Consider the following 21324-nt stretch of genomic DNA (forward strand, 5'->3'; position numbering starts at 1 on the left):
TTGAAAAAAATAGAAGCATTTGACCCATACTGTTTTTTTTCATTAAGTGTGTATATATATATATATCTTTATATTTCAGTGTACAATCTGGTTTTTTTTATAATGCTAATGAAGAATTAAATTGCTACATCTTCAGACTAATGACCCTCGTCAAGTCTCTTTTAAGAGTTTCTTCCCAGCTATTCAAATTACTGCCTCATGTTTGGGAGACGCAGAGAAGTTTAACTTCCATGTCTGTCTTTGATATTTCTACCAACTGTGGATTTGAGAAATGCAATGTTATGTCCTAGGGTACATAAAGCTTCATGTTGGTGTCCTTGACATCTTTGGTCCTTTTTGTGGCTATCTCATAACTCATGCAAGTGATGCCATACTACTGTAAGTTTTTCATGAGGTCATAAAACTGATTTATAGAGGTTTTCCCATAATCTCCAAGCAAATTAAAGAAGGTTGATGGAACTATGCAACTCAGCGTTGCCTCAACGATGGTCTCATTCAGAAATGACACTGAAGAAGATTGAGGTATTAAAATACCACGAATGTCCTTAAGAAGCCTTGTCTGTCTGTAAGAAACATGATATCTACAAACCAACAAGGGTTGTTTCTTCTATAAACTGCTGATTTTACCTGTGGCATCTACCTTAAAATTTGTCAGGTATTTTCTTCCTTCACTTTCTGCTTCCAAATGTAAAAATCTGATTAATCTGTTGCAGATCAGCTCTTAGGAAAATGATTTTAGGGTAATCTACTTGATCTTTTGAGATATTTGAAGTTTAAGATTATCCCTTCTTCAAAGAGTGTTTTGATTTGCTTTTTGGCTTTTAAAATTATTTTACAATTAAAGAAATATTCCAATGAAGGAAAATGTCAATTCCAGAATTCTGATAAAGGAAAAATTACACACACACACATATACATATGGCTATATATGAACCTGTATATATAAAACTGTATTTATATATCTATGTAAACTATTTAAAATACATATATATAAACTCTAAATACAAGCATAAAGCTACTCTGCTTCCAAACTGTTAAAAGAGGACATTTCAATATTGTGGGAACTTTATTCTTCCATCTTTACTTCTTTACTTTTGAAGCTTTTTGTGAATCACTTGCATTTTGACGGAACTATATAGTCCCAGAAAATGAGCTTTAAACTGCCTTCAACTTCAATATATGCCCTAAGTCAAACTCCGAGAAAGCCTGAAGGTAGCTCCAGCCTCTGTGGCTGGGGCTGACTGCCCATTATGCTGCACTCCACAAACTATAAGTGTCTTTTTTTGCTTCTGTGAATATCAGATTCCTAGTTAAAACCCTCAGGATAGCTTGCAAACTATTTGCTACTATTGCTCTGGAGTTGAAATTAACCTTGAAAACACTTCTCCGTGGTAGAAATCAATATGATTCTTCCATCCTTTCTCAAAAAAATGGTGGTGTTTCATTCCTGTCTTTGCTCTTCAAACTCTCCCCAGCAGGTTTCTCAAGACCTTTTCAAGGTAGGTGTTATCCTTCTTTTTTTTTCATTTATATTTGAAAGTTTCATCTTAAACTTCACAGGGAGACCGCTATCTCCCAGCTACATATAATCAGCCCGGAGTGTTTTATATGTATGTTCTAAAGCATTTGATGCTATCTGCACTGTGATTACATAACAAAAGACGGATTCTGCGACACATACATTACATAACTATATTTCTAGGCATTGCTGGCTCACGGCCAGTGTATTGCAACAGGCAGGTAAAAGCAAGCAATGAAATAGATACAGTGGCCTCGCATTCTATTTTCTGTTCTCTTAATATTAAACCCTCATTAATATCATCATCGTTATTGTTCTAGCATCGTGAATTCTTGTAGTTTTCTCATGATATTCCTCAAAGCCTGAGATGTTGGAGTCGGGCGATCATTGGGAGAATTGTGGTTGGTTTTTTTTTCTAAATGTAGCTTAGTTTTCCTAGTTGTAGAAAAAAGTTCAAACCGTATTTTAAGTGCAACTCAAACTCTCTAATTTTATATAACTATGTCAGATGAATCAAAGTACAAAAATTTACAAGAAACTGTCAGTGTGTGAAACATAGAAGCTTCCCTAAAGGTCCCAGCATGTAATTTAAACTAACCCTGTTGTCCCCGGTGCCAATAATTACAATAAGCTTGGCATTTCTTGTTACCCTGTGAAATTACCTGCTAGGCCTTTTCATATTGTTTCCATGCAGTTGTTTTCATGCTTAGTAGAGCATTAAGAGTCAATGATGGGTAACTCTTGTGTTAGTCTGTGAATTGTGGGGCATTTTCCTTTGGATGGTCTTGAAAATCCTCAAGGTGTTTTTTAACGAATGCTTTCTACAGGCCACTGTAATAGAGAATTTTCCTTCCTGCCTGCTTCTCAGTTCCTACAAGGCCCATCTGCTCCACATCTAAGCACGCTGTTTCAAAAAATATAAATACATTTTTTTTTCAGTAGCCCCTGTAATATGCCTTCAATGGGAGCTATGGATCAAGCATGCTTCGAGACCAAAAGCACTCAGTCCTCCAGCTTTGAACAGTGCACTGCCATTTCCCCTCCATTTGTTTCTATGGCGCTGACTACGTGTGCGGTCATCCATAAGGGTGCTAAGATACCCCGGAGAGAGCAGGAATAGCTGTAGTTATTTTTCATTATTATATACTTCACTTCGTAATAAATGAGATCCATAGCATGTGAACACTGGTCTTGTAGATCATCATATCAGCAAGCACAAGGAACCTTATATGACACAAAGCTAAATAAAATAAAGTAAGTAAGCCTGAGAAAAATAGTCTGGTGAGACAGCAGTGTTCAGAGCTGTACAGTGCATCTTATCAGACTGAGAAGGACCTTAGGGCTTACAGTAAGTTGAGAACAATTAGTTTTAAAGCTAAAGCCATCAACTGTATCTCTATCTCATCACGTCATCTCATATACTATGATAGCAGAAACGTATAGACTTGCTTTTCCAATATCTTTGGCATAACAGAGACCAGCAAACAACTTGTGATCCAAAAAGGAAATAGAAGCACTAGCAGCAGGACTCTTGTTCAATGTTCATGATGACAGGGAGTGTTGGGCGTTCATCTAGAACAGAGCAGATCAGATGTGGAATTTTGACCAAGTTTGTAACAGATCTGGGGTTTGAAAAGCCCCTGTGGGCTTACGGGTAGGGTATTTGTCTGTCTGCATCACAGCACACCAGGGTTGGATGGTCCTGCTGAGAACCTAAAGTGAATTTCTAACCCCAGTAGTCATTTTGAGTAAAAATCCAAGGATATGATCTATTGAACACCTAACCGGTGCTAAGAATATGGTTACCTATTTCCTGATCAGCAGTTAATCTTCAGGAGGTGAACTTTTCTATTATTTCTACAGCTCGTTGGTGCTTTTGTACCTCCTGCCTTTGCATTGGGATCTATTTATTGGGCAGGGTAAAAGTCAGTAGTCCCAAGACTGGGGTGGTATTTTGGCTGCAGACAAGTGGTAGTAAGAGGCTCCAGAATGCCAATTAGTTCTGAAAAAAACACGTTTATAGTCAGAAAATCATCCAAAAGAAAAACAGCTGAAAAAAATCATGTGGAATTTAAAAATATTGCCAGTCCGGCCAGAGCAAAACGATTAACCTCTTAAGATTTAAGTTACAGGAGACAGACCTGAAACATTTAATTTTGATTGCATTGTTCATTTTGTGGTCCATTTTTACTCATTTTAAGGATTTTCCCTCATTCTGAAGAAGGAACATGGCTTCAACAGCTGAGTCTAGTGGCTCCATCTATCTACAGCCTGATAGCCATTCACAGGTTGATGGGCTGGCTCTCTAATTTTGGTGGGGTTTCAAAACTCATTGCAGGTTATAAACAGCAAGCTGATAGCTTCGTTGTAGTTACTGCCACTCCGGTGTATGACTTTTGTATATGGAAACCAGACAGCTAGAAAGTAAGTCTTTTCCCTCAGGGTAGTATACCGAGCCAGAGATTCCACAGAAAGAAAAGAGGCAAAATAAAATCTTCCGTATTGAGTACTTCTTGAGGTCAGGACTCTACCTTACAATTCATTTGGAATCATAACATTGTAAAATCACACACAAAAATTTACACACACAATTCTCCCACTGTTTCAAAACACAGTGGTTTTCTTCACTGTTTGCCTTGGAGTGAGCTGAGAGAATTCTGGTTTGGTTAAACTTTCTGCCTCTCAGATAAAAAACAGCAGCAATTTTCTGCTTGAATTTCTCTGTGACTAAATCCATTGATCATCCTTTCTCTCTGTGAGTGAGGAGTGTGTTTTCTCTTTAATAACTCCTATCCTTCTCCCTGAATATTTTTTCTCTCCCTTTCGCTTGTTTGCGTTGTGTTGGTCAGTCCACTGCACTATTCCTCTGAGAGACAGAGAGAGCACAAAATTGAAGTTATTTTATGCTTGGTCTCCCTCGGTCCCAATTTTCAAATCTTCGTGTCAATTTTCACACATCAGTGTCATATAGTGAATGGTATGGAAATTTCAGTGGGGTCCTTGGGAGACAATTTATACATGACCCCCTATTCCCTTCCTCAACCAGGATGCAGCCCCTGACTTCACAAAGAATAAGTGGATTTATAATTAATGTGGATTTTAAAATAGAACTGCATTCAGAAATTTTCCCGTTGTTTGCCTCTTTTGCAATATGAGCTCAAAGGAATACAAGCTCTCTTCCTCTCTCTCTTCTCCCTTCCCTCTTCTAATAAATTGGCTCAAGTTAAATTAATAGAAATTACAACATGTTGAAAGAGAAGATCAACTTATTATTAATTTTACTTTTTTTTCCTAAAAGGTATGTTGGAGAAGGTTGATCATGCAACTAATTTGGTAATCACCAGTTAGCAAATGCACTCATTGCCACCTACCTGGGTGAATCAGAAGGTTAGCAGCAAATGAAACATGGTACAGTTTGGATGGGTAATTATATCTTCTTGTAAACTAATGAACATACATTGTCTTAAGAGTCCTCAGTGAGTAAAATCCTAGCAACAGACACAAAAGCTCAGCTGACACCATCGGAACATTTCAATCATTGACCTTAAAATGGGCCCCTGATATCCAAGAGGGGTACGTGGAGCCTACATGGAGCCTACTGCATTTTATAGTGTTAATTATCCTCTCTGTGGGGGGGAAAGGGATGACAAATTGTCCGGATTATATCTCAGAGCATCTTAAACCTTAGCCATTCACGAGCCACCTCAAGTGCCCCTGATCCCCAGTCTTTTGATTGTGCTTAAAGAGGGCACGAACACACGACATATACTTACTTCTTTGATTCCCATACCACTGGCTAACCCTGTCAGCCTTACAGTTTCATCAGTTTCATTTTGGGGGGCTTGAGGGGTGTGTGCGTTGTATTTTTTTTAACAGCAAAGTAAATAAGTAAATTGTAACAGAGAAAATCTGATGCCTGACTTTTCTAAAGAACTCCGTCTTCTCTCAGCACTGCCATCCATTGTGGGCACTCAGCAACTCTTGCAGGTTCCTTGCACTACGAAAAAGAAACTTTTTATCCCTCAGTCGCTGTATGTCCTTTTCATCTTTGTCTGATTTTTTGCAGTTTTTTAGATCTGTTTTATGAATCACAGTAGTGGTGGGATGGTTGAGGGAATTTTTATTCTGAAAAATCTGGAGATCAGGTTTGGGCTTTGCAGCGCAACATCTCATCCAGGAGATGTAGAAATCAGAATCACATTATGCTTTAGTTTGTTTAATTTGCTTCAAAGCCAGCTGGAATGACTACAACAGCACACTGCAAACCTCCACCATCCTCCTTCCCTGGTGATGTAGTGAGCAACCTCTGGATGGGATAGCTTTATCAGTACCTTTACCCCCTGTGATCAGGACAGAGTGAAATGAACTGCATTAGTGCTCGGTGGTGCCACACAGAGATCAGCCAATGCTCTCCATAGGGTGTGCAGGCAACAACACACTGTAGCTTGAGGTTGTTTTGCTAGCATGATCTTTGGAAGGGCTGTAGAAAATATATTTGTTTGGCATGCTGCCACTTTGGTGCTGGCATCACATCTCCCACTCAAAGGGAGGGTCCAGGTGAATTCCTGAAGGACAATTCAAGAGGGGAGAAAGAACATCCCGTAGGTCCTGGGGCTGCTTCAGCCCTTGAGGTGCCGCTGTCTCTGAAGGCACTACTCAGTGAGTCTTACAGAGGTCCTTCAGTGTATTGAGGCTTGGAGGGGCAGTCTAATGTAAAGCTGAATGCTGCAGGAAATACTGAGTCTAAACCACATTAAGATCTCAGTGTTGTGTCTTGCTAGAGAAATTAGTCTTGGAGGGCTGACCAAGATTGAGCCAATTTACCAGGATCCTGCCCATTGCAATGTTCTAACAAATCTTCTGTTGGTGGATGAGGTGCAGACTTTAGGACATCTTTGCACCATGCAGTCATAGCAACATCAGTTGAGAGCTGCCAGACCTGCTGTTCTCACCAGCTCCATTGAAAATCAGAACAGCCTGCATCTAAGGTTGAATCATCCAAGGCTTATTCGGTGCTGGAGAAATCTGCGTTGCACTGATGTAACTGACAGAAGGATATAGCCCTTAGGTGCATTATGTATATTCCCGTATAGACACGGGCAATCCACCAAAGGAAGGCACTATAGCATCTAACTCGCAGGTGGGCACAGGCCTCTGTGTGCACGCGTGTGTGCACCTGGGTATGTGAAAGACAGAGAGGAAGATGAGATATACCGGGAAACAGATGAAATATGAAACTGGAGAGAGAATTTCCAGAAAGTACAGCCACCAGCAGAAACTCAGTCTTTCCAGCTGGAGGGTTTTGCGCTGCTGGTGCTTCTCTCTTAACTTGACAGCTCAACTCCGAGCCCAGCTCATAGTCACTGCCTACAAATTTAATTAGAATGGGGGTAGGGGAAGAAAAAGACGGTAAGGCACTTGGCACAGTGCTGAAAATAACCGACTTTAATACCTTTGACATTGCAGCCCTGCTAAGGGCGCAAACCGCTGTACAGCTTGACCGACCTTTCTCTGAAGAAAGGATGTGTCAGTTCACTTGTCCTCAAAACGTACAGCCTGTCCCAATAAACCCAGGAATCGCAAGCACTGCTCTGAGGCTCTGCGTTTTGTACGATACCACGAGGCAGCATTTCACTCTGGAGTAATCAGAGAGCAATGTTCAGCATCCCTGACCATGTGAAAAGGGAGAGACTCCACCGCCGCAGTGACCAGTGTGCTTCATGTATTTAATTTTTCTCTTTCTGATGTAATGGGTTGTTTTCTGTGTTTGCACGTAAGAGCTGCACTGCAGCCAGCTGCGAACATTTCTATTGGCCCAGCTGGCCTCTTGCTTTAATATTATTCTCATGGCTTTCCCTGGGTAAAGCAGTGAAGCAAACAGATTGGAACTTCGCCCACACACATATATTTAATTGTGTGCTGGTATTATGGTAGGGAAATGTAACAGACTCATCACTTCAGACAGAAATCTCCCAGCCAAGGCAACAGGTTAGGCATTTCCCCCTCTTCTGGTGCTCCTTGAGATATAGCAGCTCTCATCTAGGTACTAATTCCTTGACAGAAATTGGACCTTTTATACCTGATAAACTCTAAGAAGTGAGGAAGCAGTTGAGGGATTCAGGGGGTATTTGGCCTCTTCCCTATGTGCGCTGCAGGTTCTGCTCATGATCATGGCTTTGGGCTGTGGTGTTTGGAAATTTCCCTGCTGAGAAGAAAAAGCTGCTGAGCCTCTCATAATGTCAAGTGGCGACAAAGTGTCAGAATGCAAATGAAGCCTAGATCACATTTGATCTTCTTATCACCAGAAAAACACAACATTTCTGTAGCTAGAACCAGTTTTCAAAAATATGTTGTTGGTTTTTTTTTTGTTATTTGTGGTTGAATTTAACCCAAATTTAGTTTCTAACAATTTAATCAAATTCAAATCAAAATCAGATTTAACGCCTCCAAATCCGGAGGTATTTCCCTAGCCTTCAGGGAAGGACTCCATGGAGCTGTCCCTAACTTGAAAAGGAGTCTACAAGTGTCTGGCGCTATTCTTCATCACCTCCTTTTCTTTTTTTAGAGTCCTTTTGCCATACAGCACATTGCCTGCCTATATCCTTCTGGCTGTAAAACCTGAAGCAGCCCCACGGACTCCTTCTTGAGCCTGAATCAGCACAGCCTCCGGGCAGGGTACTGCATCAAGCAAAAAGAGTGTACACAGCCTTTGCACAAACCATGCAAGACCTCAGAGAGCAAGAAAAAAAATCAGTTTATGCTATTGAATCATGCGATATCAGACCTATTCAGACTTAGCAAATGCCTTCAAGAGATCAGACTACCAAGCACCACAAGTATAGTTGTGACTATGCAACAGTCCATAATGCAACAGCTCTAATGTGAAGTTATTACTGGAGGCTGTGTTAAGCCTCTGAGCATTGCCCAGTGTGAACTATGTGTTTCCACAAGACTGAGCAGACCCAGTCAGAGCTGATTGCTCTTGCAGTTAATAAAAAGTGCTGCACTTTCTCTCTTGACAAACCCGACACCTGAGTGCTTCCTACGTATGACAGTTAGCACATTCTGGTTGCTCAGTGGCCTGTGAGAAATGAGCCTCTTCTCAATTTAGTTCCTATCATCAGACAAGCGGTACACACAATAAAAAACACACCTTGACAGTCAGTCCCCAAAGTAGCCCTAGGGACCAAGAGCCTGGACTTCTCTTTCTCTCATGCACAAGCCTCATAAAACTGATGTAATTTATTGGGCTGGATTCTGCTCCCTACTACCTTCAAGTAAATCAGAGTAACTCCTCCGCGGTCAAAGGAGTCACTCTGTTTCTGTGTCAAAGCACAGAATAGCCTAGAGGAGGAGAACCTTTCCTGACCCTGCCACGTTTCTTCTCTAGATGGAGCTTGTCAAGCCCTCCTGACTTGCATTGACCGTCATGGCCTGTCACGAGGTCCTCTCAATCAGAACAAGGTAAAAGCTCTTCCTCGGCTCATTAGCCAAGCATTTGGCCCAGGAACTGGCCTTCCTGCAGCAAAGAGCATCGAGATGTGTATGATCTCCTCCTTTCCCAGGACAGTGAGAAAGGCAGCTGGTCAAGGCACTGGTGGGCTGGGGTAGAAGTGGGTGAATGTTGCAATGGTCTTCCCTCCAGCCCACCAGGTCATGTCAAACAGAGGGAATATAAATGTCAGTGAGTCGGTTTCAGTTTTGAAATCTCTGTTTGTTGTAATGCAGTTCATTTTCAGTCTTCCAGCTCTATGGATGCTATCAGCTGACATGTCTGGCTGGTATCCTTTGCCAAAAATACATACGCTCTCAACATTTCTCAGGAGTTGTTTTGTGGGTTTTTTTCCCCTCTGTGTGGCATGTTCATGTCAAATTTCTTCCTGGCTCTGTGAGACACAAGAGTGTCCACACCTACTAGATAATGAGTTTAACATTTCAAGGACAGAAGCTCTCAATCTCAGCGAGACACAGGGTGGACACAGGGATCCTCCTCAGGACTGTCCCACTCTGGCCCTCGATTGGGACACTTATCAGGTCCACTTCAGCTTCATTTTCTCCTCCACACCCAAGTCATGCCTCTTCTCTCCTAATGACGCCTGCCCTCTTCCTCTCCTCCAGCCCCTTGTCCTGATCTCTCACATATTTTTCCAACCACATTTTTTATTCTTCCTCAGCTTTCCCCTTTTGTCTTATTTTACAGACACTTGCTGATTTCTCTGAAGAGTAAAAAAGGAATCAGGTTGTTTTTCCTTTCTTGCTCCCACTCCTACCACAGTCACAAATGTTTTTTTCTTCTTTTTTTACTCTTATAACCCAGAAGTCTAATTTCATCTCTTGATCTTTAGTTTCCCCTCTCATTTCTTTTCTCGTACTCCCAAACCTTTCACTGATTTCTGTTCTCCAGGTCTTGTAATACAATGCTTTATTCCTTCCATTTGTAAGCATTACTTTCTATCTCTGCCTCTAGAATCATAGTATTATAGAATCATAGAATTATAGAATCACAGAATCATAGAATGGTTTGGTTTGGAAGGGACCTTAAAGATCATGTAGTTCCAATCCCTCTGCCATGGGCAGGGACCTCCCACCGGATCAGGCTGCCCAAGGCCCCATCCAACCTGGCCTTGAACACCTCCAGGGATGGGGCAGCCACAGCTTCCCTGGGCAACCTGTGCCAGTACTTTACTACCCTCATAGTGAAGAATTTCTTCTTAATGTCTAATCCAAATCTTTCCCCTTTCAATTTAAAGCCACCCCCCCCCCCTTGCCCTATCACTACATGGCCTTGTAAGAAGTCCCTTCCCAGTTTTCTTGTAGGCCTCCTTCAGGTACTGGAAGGCCAGTATAATGTCTCCCCGGAGCCTTTTCTTCTCCAGGCTGAACAACCCCAACTCTCTCAGCCTGTCCTCATATGGGAGGTTCTCCAGCCCTCTGACCATCTTCATGGCCTCTTCTGGATCCGTTCCAGCATTTCCATACCCTTCTTATGTTGGGGATTCCAGAACTGGACACAATACTCCAGGTGGGGTCTCATGAGGCTGAAGTAGAGGGGGAGAATCACCTCCCTTTACCTGCTGACTGCACTTCTTTTGATGCAGCCCAGTATAAGGTTTGCCTTCTGGGCTGTGAGCATGCGTTGCTGTCTCATGTTGAGCTTCTCATCAGTCAGCAACCCCGAGTCCTTCTCCACAGGGCTGCTCTCGATCACATTTTCCCCCATCCCGTGCTGAAACCACAGATTGCCCTGACCCAGGTATAGGACCTTCATAGGTCCCAGGTGTAGAAACCCTATTCCATTTTCTATCTAGGCTTGCTCAATGTGCTTTCTCCACCTTCTCTGTCCTATGTACCCAAGTTTACATCTCGTGGAAATATTTTCAACAAAACTTTTCTGTATAGCTTGGGCAAAACTTGACAGCAGAATGCCAAACCCAGCCTCTTGATCCATCAGCAATTTTCAGCATTATTGCTTACTTTTTGAGATCTGTTTTTCTGAGCATCTGTGACTCAGTCTTTCATTGATGCAGCTCCTGTTGACTGAAGGCTCCTCATAATCTCCTCACCCTCCAAATTTGTGTTGGCTTCACAGATACCTATCCTTATTCTCTTCCTCTTCTGGTCCCACACCTTTTGTCTAGGCAGCCTTATCTACATATACAAACACAAATATAACTGCTATGACAATGACTCATAAGACTAGACCTATTTATTTTTGTCCAAAAGTAAAATTTCAGGCAGTGACTTTGACACTCACTCACTCATGATAAGCCATCATCTTAAACTCACCTTGAATTTGTGATTTCTGCTCCACAAAATCCTGCCTCTATGTCTCTTCTTTTTTTTTCTATCATGACTTGAGGCCCATGCTTATGATTACAAAGATTTCTAATGCAAGCCATTTCTTCAACTTGCTCAACTCCCTCTAGTTTATTACATACAGTTTGAGTCTATGCCTTTTTTGAATTTTATTTATAACAAACAGGAAATATGCTGACTTTTCTGGTTCTCCACACAACTGGCACTCTTAAAGAGGCTCAGAATGACTTGTATTTCCTATGTGGAAACATCCTTTTTTTTCTAGACAAATCGGATTACATGTCTGTTTTCTAAAATTGGTCAAATATAATTTCTCTACTGTATTGGTGTGACCAAGTCATTACTGTCTTGGCTTCCTTAACCTGGAAGGAAGACCTTCTCCCATGGCAGCTCTTCTGTTTTAACAAATACAAGCTACTTTTCACTTCAAAGACACTTTTCTGACTGTCTCACACACTACCACTTTAGCTTGATCTGCTGAAACACTGCTGATCACAGTCAGAAGCAGGAATTATGGGCAGTCAAGGAGACAGACCCCCCTCCACCCTCTCAGGCTGACTGGCTAGAACATATACACTGTCTTTCTATGAGAGCAAGAAGTATGTTTGCAGAGTTCTCTTTCCCTGGATGCTGCTTTAATTGATGTTAATGCAGGTTACCAAGCTATTTTCTTCTGGTCTTTTGCCACTTCTCTTCATTTTGTTTGTACTTTTCCTGGGATAAGAACAAGACTTTATATTTCTACAGCAGCAACAACACAGCGGCTCCCTAGGATGAAGGAGACTGTGAGATGCCTCATGCAATGCCGGTTTCTCTGGCCAGTGACAGCAGTGCTTTAATTTTGGCAGGCCAGCATCATTCCAGCATTCATCACAGGGGAAAAACATGCACACACGCAGCCCTCTTCTGCCCGTGGCAGCCAGAGCACCTTTCAGACATCCCACCTCACCTGCTGACACAATCCATCAGCACCCGCCAAAATCAAATATACATAATTGGAAGGTGATGACAGCCAAGAGACTGCTGGATTTGCATGCTAATTGCTCTATTTCAGCGTCACACAGACAAACTTCAGGTAAAATGAGACTGTGCACTTCATTCCAGATGATTACCTGTCTTCTCCCCCACAGCATGCTAGCATAGACACACATATACTTTCTCTTGGGCTTTTCTCGTCTGAAGCCAAAAATCAGTTGGAGATTACATTACACATTACATGTGCTTTCCAAAAAGCTGGCCAAGAGCTGCAAGGGGCAACATGTTTTTGTCCTCTTGTTAGGACAGGGCTGCAAACTGCAACTGTAGATGATTCTTTAAATGTCACAGCAGCACAGTTCACGGTGGGAGAACAGAGCTCTTTCTGCAGGTTGGGTTACAGCTTCCTCATGGGTTATAGCTTTTTATGACAGGGCTTAGGATGGATTCCTGGCTCTTGTTTCACGCAGTATTGTTGAATTTTTGTTTTGAGTATTCAACCTCCTCCCCTGTTCTACCACTGGTGTCTGCCCCTTGCTCTAAGTCTACCAATTATTTCCTTTAAGTGTCAGCAGCACACCAGACACGCTGAGATATAACCTTTCTTGAAGCTGATGCTGTTAAACTATTACTTGAAACTGAAGTCACAGTTGACAAGCACTACTTCAGTCACTAATAACTACTTCAGAAGTGCTGGTGGTGTCTTGGCTCTTAATGTTGTGGCTCAGGGCTCGGGGAGTGTCTTTACAGGTCATTTAGAGCCATCCATCTGACCTGAAACAAGAACACTCAATCTCCCCTCTGGCTCTGCTCTGCTTGCCAGGAGGTTGTCTGTTCATCCCCCCCAGGGCTGTAGCGGTAACATATCTGGGTGGCTGTTGTGGCTTCCCAGATCCTGGAAGACCCCACTTTGACACATACCTGTGAGACAACCTGTATATCAGTGTTCGCAGCAAAAGAAAGGTGAGGGCTCCAGTCCCTTGAAGCTGAATATGGAGCTCCACGCCCCCCTTTTTTCAGGCTCAATTCCTTCAGTCTAATCGAAACATCTGAGGTATCTCAGACCCAGAGGCTTTACAGAGGTGACCTTTGGCAGAGGTCACAAATATTTCCCTTATATTTTGGCAGGTTTTTGGCACAGTCTTAGGATATATTTGGAACAGAGTAATATAAGACAAGCCCAGATCATCTGGGTCACTCAGCCTTATGCCTTGTTACTGCAGACAGTCCTGTAAGAAATGTTAATTGCAGAACAACCTCCACTTTTCCTTTGCCTCCTGCACAAAACAAGACACAATGTGGTATAACAAACCAGGTCTGGCTTTTCAACAGAAACAAGATATGTCAGGCTTTAAGTCTCCTTGACATGACAATGACTTCATCTAAATCCTGAAGCCATCCTTTGGATAGTCCAACCTTGGTCTAATGTCTTTTAGAAAATGATGCCCATTTAATTCCTGAAATGTGAAATCTAGGTCTCGGGTCAAGAGCATAGATGTTCTTTAGCTGAAAAATTCAGATCCATCAGAGACTGTCTGTAACTTTTCAAACACTGAATTGCAACTCGACTCTTATATCTATATATAGTCTTTTGAAGACTAGGATCTAAATAAAAATACCCTTGAAAACAGGGCATTTTTTATACTCCCACCCCTACAATTTGTCAGGACACAAAAGACTTTTTCAGGGCCAGAGCTTGTCTGCACAGAAAAAATAGCCAGACTTCAGATTAAACTTTATTCCTCCTTTACTCTGTATCCAGCCCTGAATTACTTTGGCAGGCAGGATTTTGATGGAACTCGGTGGGAGAATCCCCCAAGACAGGCAGGGTTAGATCACATGGATGAAGGTACTTGCAACTATGGAAGATATGGAAGCACCTCAAGCTGAGTAGGGCAGCTGCTTCATGGAAAAACAAACAAATGAATAATTTCTTATTTTAGTAATCTTATGGATGCATTAAAGTTATTCTTAAGCAATCAGCAATCACCCCTTCATGGCCATAAGATGACAGACCTCCAGCTAAGCCACATACTCTTTGGTACTAAAGCGATGAGCTGAATCTCTTGCCAGGCAAATTTCCAGCCCTCAGAAATTTTGTTCATTATGGGCAGGATGTATCTACCAGGAAATTTTCATCCTTAGTGCAAAATACAGCTGGGCCAAAAGAAAGCTCGTATTGCACCTGTATCTAGCACAGCTCGTATGTGCATATGACTTTCCAGAAGGCAACAGAAAGCTTGCTCATATGGCAATGGAGTCTTTATATCCTCTCCATGTGTATGAACTTATGGTTGCATGAACAGCCATATCCAGCTATCGAAGTATTTGATGATCCAAAGTGCTCAAGGCCTTCTTATTCCATCCCAGTCACCATCAAAGTTTTGTATAATCTTTTTACTGGCTTTCAGCCTGCAATAAATACAAACAACTTGTCAATAAAAGCTGGTGTCTCCCTCCATCAGGAGGACTATAGCATCATTGTTATTTAAGAGGTGGCAGTTTTGACACAATGTTTATTTAAAATTCATAAAAGAAAAAGAGATGATGTAATAAATCTGCACGTTCTTCCTAAGCAGCCATTGAAAGTCTGAATGCTCTTCCCCTTTCCAAAAGCATCAGCCGTTTAATGTTTCCTAAGTTGTTTTTACATGAATTAGGGCGTTTGAGTGAAGCACTGTCAGTTACAAAACTGCGCTGTTGTCTCCAGCTAATTTTGTGTTAGCAGCTCTTTTAAACTGCTAAATCTAGTTTTTAGTGTATGATGATTCTGTTTTGTGATGGTGTAAAACAGCTGCTACGTTTCTGATGAGTTGCCTGTTTTCCATTTTATGTCTCTGCAAGATGTTGGGTTTCATCATGGCCCGGTCTGACAGGCAGCTGAGAACAACCTGCAAAAGAATGTGAAACATATAGCTGAAAAAAAGAACCCCAAATACAGGGGTTCAACCACCCATACAGCCACATTTCAGACTGATTGTTCCCTCTTCACTTGTACCGAGATCATCTCAGTGTCGGACCCACACTAAGATAATCTAAACAAAGAGAATGAAGCAGGATTAGCAGGAAAGATTATTTGGTGCTTTAAAAGGACACATGAGAGGACATGCAAAACCCCCAAGGCTCTCTCTGGGGGTCAAGTCCTTAACCTGATATAGCAGTGGAAGGTGAGAAGCCATTCAGGCTTCCTACCTCTGGCCAGTGGTGCACCTCCTGAGGGCCAGGAAGGTTGTAACCGTTCTCTCATACTCCCAGCTCTCTGATCAGTTATGCTTTCCTCAGACCCTTCTTTCCTGCCACAAGTTTTTCACTGCAGTTTTGCCACTGAGTTTCTTGAGTGTCAAACTTCTCATCAGCAGGACCCAGGGTGTGGCTTCTAATGGATATAAGGAGATGGGAGCAAGGGCCAGACTGTTAATTAGCTAGCCCTCATTAACATCTCAGGGACTCTTACGTTTGACAAAATTCCTATTACTTTTATGCAAGATGTCTTGCCCTTAATATTCAGCAGAATTGTTCATGAGGAACCACATAGTGTTCTGCATTTCAACTTGTTGCTACTAACTTCGCCATGCAGGCAAACAATCCTGATTTATCCAGTGGCAGGTCTTTGATCTTGTCTTATCCTCTGGATCCTATGGGCTAGCATTAGTTCCATGTGTGCAAAAGCAAGAAAATTATGGAAAAAAAACATAAAAGAAGCACTCCGAGAACTCCTCAAAGAGGTGAAGACTAAGAGCTTTCCAATAATAACCCACACCTCATAAAAAGATCTTATATTTAGATGGACAAATTGGAAGCAGCTTGCCTTCCTGATCCTTCCTTCCCTTTGCACTTACACCGCTCCTCTGCACAATGTGTACGGTTTTCTGAAATCTGTGCAACTCATTGAACAGCGGTGGTCTAAACTGTTTTGGAGATCTTAAACTGCTGAATTGTTACAAGCTAAAATTGCTCGCAATTGAGCCTGTGAAGTGAAGTGCTAGAAAGCGCATGAAGAGAAGTGGGGAAAGGGTGCTAAGGATTTTTTTTTCTTCCTGGTTTGGGATTGGAGGGGTTTTTTTTTTGGTGTTTTTTTCTTTCTTTCTTTTGCATACAACAACGTCGTAAGCTTTCCAAGCAATCTTGCCTTAATGAGTTCTACATCTCTCTCTCAAAAATCATTGGACAGGTTCTCCTGGTATTTCCAACATAAAAGGTATTCTCAGGTTGTCTTTTAATTTGCTTGTTGCAGTGTTGTTTCTGAAGAATTGTACAAGTGTTTCAAAGTCAGATCCAGAGGGAAAATCAATGATGTGGATGGTCTGATATTTACTCCTCATCAAGTTAAAGAAGCCTTTTTAGCTTTCTAAAACTAAAGCCTGCAATGGTTTTATTTGCATCCTCATCACTAGAACATCTGAACACCTTCAAGTAGTACATTAAGCAACATGACTAACATCTGTCATGTATAGTTTACTCGCTCTCTCTCAGCATCCTTAAAATGAATTTAGTGCTTGTGGTGGATCGATAGCTTTGGAGACAGACAATCTTTGTTTTGCCTCGGTGCAGGCACAGCATGAATGAGACTCTCCTGATATGTACCCCCAACCTGCTGCCCCTCTGCCCTCTCCCCCAAATGCCACCTCATGCATGTAGGAAGCGCTCTCAGAGATGTGGCTCTGGGCCAAATTTGCTCATAGCAAGACAGAAAAGTTTGAGCATTGGGGGAGATTAGATGAGGCTGTCACTGTTTGCCTACTTGCAGCTGCACGCTGAGGGATACGTATATGATCTTGAGTGTCTGCAGAATCGAAACTACTCAGGAGCCCAAATGAATCCAGCAGCCATTGGTTTTCCAAGGTTTTCTGCCTTTCTCAGGTGGCTTTGCCTACTTTTTAGTATCAGTTACATTTTACAGCTATTGATGGACAAGAAAGTAACCGTTTCTCACCTTCAAAAGCTTACTCTGCTAGATTTCTGCCACTGGGAGCCTTTGACAGAGATAGTGGTCTCAGACACTTGAATTCAGGTCAATACAGGTTCCATGCTTAACAGATCTGGCATCCCTCTCTTTCCGAGCCAGCACCACGAGCAAGATCCAGGCATCCTGAGGCACTGTAATTTCAAGCAATATGTTTTCTTAATGGGCCAAGTATGTTTTGCTTAATTTTGCTTTCAAAGCATGGGATTGTTATTGCTCAGTGGCCTCACACAGGTGTTTAAGCAGCTTTGTGGTATGATTTTTCAGTAACAGCGTAAGGTTTCATTGAGTGTTACCTAAAGAGTAACTTCAGAGGAAACGAGTGTTTGCAGCCAGTTTGATGGCTGTATGTGGAGCTATGACTTTCTGAGAAAACTCAGAATCCAGTGACCTTCTTGTCATGGTCTGCTGTATTTTGGGTAAGAATACAACGTGAATGAAAAAGGACACTCTTTTCATGCAGTAAGGAGAATTAGGAAGAATGAAGTTACTAATTTATTTGTTTCCCCAGGCAACTGTTGGTTTCTCAGTTCTGATAATATGAACACACCCAGATAGGACAATTAAATTGAATTCCAGTGTTTGTAAAGATACTAGGGTGCGGAGTTTATTTTGATCTATGAATATGCACAACATGGCAGACTACGTGACTCTGGTCTCTGCACAGTAACCTAAGCTATACAGGTTTTGACCAATAAGAGACCTCTGACCCACAACTTGGCCTTGTCCAATTCTGTAGTAGATCAAAACCCAGGTGCATAATAGTGATTTCTCCTCAGTGTCACGAGCCTGCACCTCGATACCCATAAATAACAAACGCAGGTATGCAGCTGTTTGGAAATCTGGTACCCTCCATCAGGACTCACTCAAGATATGTTCTAAAGTCTGTTTCTCTGGACAAGATACGAGACTGTGCTGCAGTGTTAGCAGCAATGGAAATGTGAGTTATTTGATCAAGAAAGATAAATACATCTATTTCAGAATACATAATCTTACCACATATGTGAAGTAGTTTAACCATTAGCAAGTTGTCAAGCATTATTGAATGGAATTAGCCTCTTTATTTTTGCTGAGGATCAATCTTTTTTCCCCTCCTTAGTATGATGAACGCTTATATGTTACACATTGCAACGCCTGGGGCAGATGACACTTGCCAAAGGGCTTGAAGATCAGTTCTCGTACAAATCTGACATGAAGAGATGAAAGAATCTGGAACAGATGATCAATGGGAGAGAGGAATTCACGTTTAATTCTCATCAATGTCTATGCATGTTTTATTCACCTCAAACACACTAGTGTCTAAAAGCAAACACAATGTACAAGGACAACGTATGGACGAGTACATGGAGAGAGTGCAGGGGAGAGGATGACATTTCACATGCCTTTCTGAATCAAATACTGTGGAAGTGTGGGATTGCAGCCCTTTAGAATCAAATATGATACTAATTATAAAACTATTGCTCGGAGAAATGCTAATGGCCTCTTACCCACCAGCTCTGGGGTAAAGAGACCGTGGGCACAAAAAAAAAGACTTTCTATGCTTTTTTTTTCACTCATTAAAAATTTCTGTTAGATTTGCACCTCCAATTCAGAGGTGAGAGAGAGACCTATTACCAGTCCCAGACCTCGGAGACACGACTTCATTTACCACCAGTCATCTTTGCTTCTCTCCCTTTTTCTTTCCAAGCCTCGCTCTGTATGAGTATTCATGAATATTCTTTATTATTTCTCCCCTCACAGTTACTTTTTTCTTTCCGCACCTGCCCACATTAGCTCCTTTCTTTGAATCACACTGCTGTGCAGCCTAATGCATGTGATCTCTATGCCAAGATGTTATTTAATTTCCCAACAAAGTTCTTTTGGCATGGAATAAGCCAAGCAGTAAGAGCACAGAAGGGGAGGCATAGACAGGGGTGGGAAGGAGAATGAGAAGGAAGAGGGTCTCAAATTTACGTTGCCTCTGGCTTCACGTACCAAAGTTGTGTTTCGAGTGATTGGGGAGCAGCATGGGTGGGATGGAAATGGCAGCAGGGGATTCATCGATGGCAGGTTGCTGAATCAGGAACCCTGACACTTGTGAAGTACTCTGTCAGGAACATTAAGTATCCAAAAGTGATAAAGCTTCAATTTGCTAGTCCATTAGACTAATTACTGCAATAATTAAGTAACTACTTGATTAGAACTAATGGGTACCTAATTATCCAGGAGAAAAGTATCAGGTGGCAATTATCAGGTGGCAATTAATAGACTGGAGTTAATGTCTTAGCACCGTCTTTGTATGAATTCATAAGCAAGGCAAAGAAAACAAACAATAACTTATTAATATTTATTGATGCCACAGTGTTTTTCAGCTTGTTTCATTTACACAGAACCAATTAGTGAAAAGACAGTTAGTGTTGCAAAGATGTAAAGTGACTGAAGCAGGAGTTTGATTTTAAAGGAACAGGATCACATTAGCACTTATAAGCAAAGACAAATGGGTATCAGCCAGGGACTTGGTTCTGGTGCTACTAATTCATCAACAGAAGAAATCAGAGTAATTGAAGGCAGTATTAATAATGAAACACACAGGAAGGCAGTGCTTGTCTTAATGGGGTTCACTTTCGTTTGGGTCCCTCCCTGAGTCTTCATCAGCGTTTTCTGCATTGTATGGGAAATGGAGGGAGCACCATAGTGAATGAATGGCAACTTCCCACTGGCATGGGTGGAAGACATCATAGTAAACTCTTCTGGATCAATGCAGCAAAGTCTCTAAAGGAGACACATTTCCCAGACAGCTAGTGCCTGGTTGCAATGCTGCTTCAAGCACAATTTCCATAATGAAGGTAAGGTGGTAGAATTGAATTCCTGCCCACACTCTATTTTTACCTGTGTAAAGAAACTCTAATGACATATCTATTCCTTGTAATTTCCCCTTAGCTTAGCATCCATTTGAAACTTCACTGCTAGTTCCCATGAGTAACGTGTAAAAATAAATGTAACCCCCTTTAGATCTCAGCTGCTTTGGATAGGTTTTTTTAATTGGGTGGGTTTTTTTGGGTTGTTTTTTTTCATGACCATGCAAAGGGGCGGCTTCTCAGATGACATAAATTGCTGTTGTTTCTTTGATGTCAATACAACTGCATTGATTTATGCAGAATCAAACTATGGCCTAGGAGGTACTTTTCCCATTCTCTGAATTCAAGACGCTTTAAGTTTCCCAGCAGAAAAATGAAAAAAAAATGCCAGGGAATTATTTCCTAAGAATATTTATGGCCCTAATGATCATTGCTCCACTTAAATGAACTTCAAACCTAAAACCATTGTGGATGCAAGTTGTCTTCTGTCTCTCTATGGGAGAGCTCATATTAATAACAATTATTTTCCTGAGTAAGAGTTTTTACAGCGTGATATACAATGAGCTGGCACCGCTTCTAGAGCACAGAAGGAAAGGTTCCCTTATAAACCTTAATCCTTTAAAATTTAACTGTTATTAAATGAAAGATCAAATTCTTAGATGGATTTATATCAGTGTAGTGAGATGGAGCTCTGCACAGTAGATGTTTTCAGGGAATTTGAGGATCTGGCCCCTACAACAGCTATTTGCCCTCCTCTGTCCTTTTCTCTATAGTATAAATAAATGAAAGCTGTCCTAATCATATTTTAGACCATGTACAGAGTCACACGCTAAACCATAATGTCTGTATATTAGAACATGTGAAATGATAAATGGAGATAAATCTAAAATTTATAGAACATGAACATTTGCATAAACTGCAATATCCAAATGTATAGGCTGTTAAGTAAAAATTGTCACTAAGGCATAAAAAATTCAACTTTGTTTCATGAAAAGAACTCAAATTCCTAACTTGATTAAGATAATATATCATTTGTTCCTATCTTATTAAAGGCGTAATTGTTGTTAGGCACAGAAGTGGCATTAACTCTAATCTGGCTTTATATATGTACAAATAGGAGAGCAGGTAAATGTGAAAATTGATGCTTTTGGTGATCCATAGGCATTTTATTAATGTTTGAATAATAACTGGCTGGAGGGCCTGTTATAAATTAA

Source organism: Cuculus canorus, chromosome 12 (assembly GCF_017976375.1).
Source record: "Cuculus canorus isolate bCucCan1 chromosome 12, bCucCan1.pri, whole genome shotgun sequence".
NCBI classification, from domain to species: Eukaryota; Metazoa; Chordata; class Aves; order Cuculiformes; family Cuculidae; genus Cuculus; species Cuculus canorus.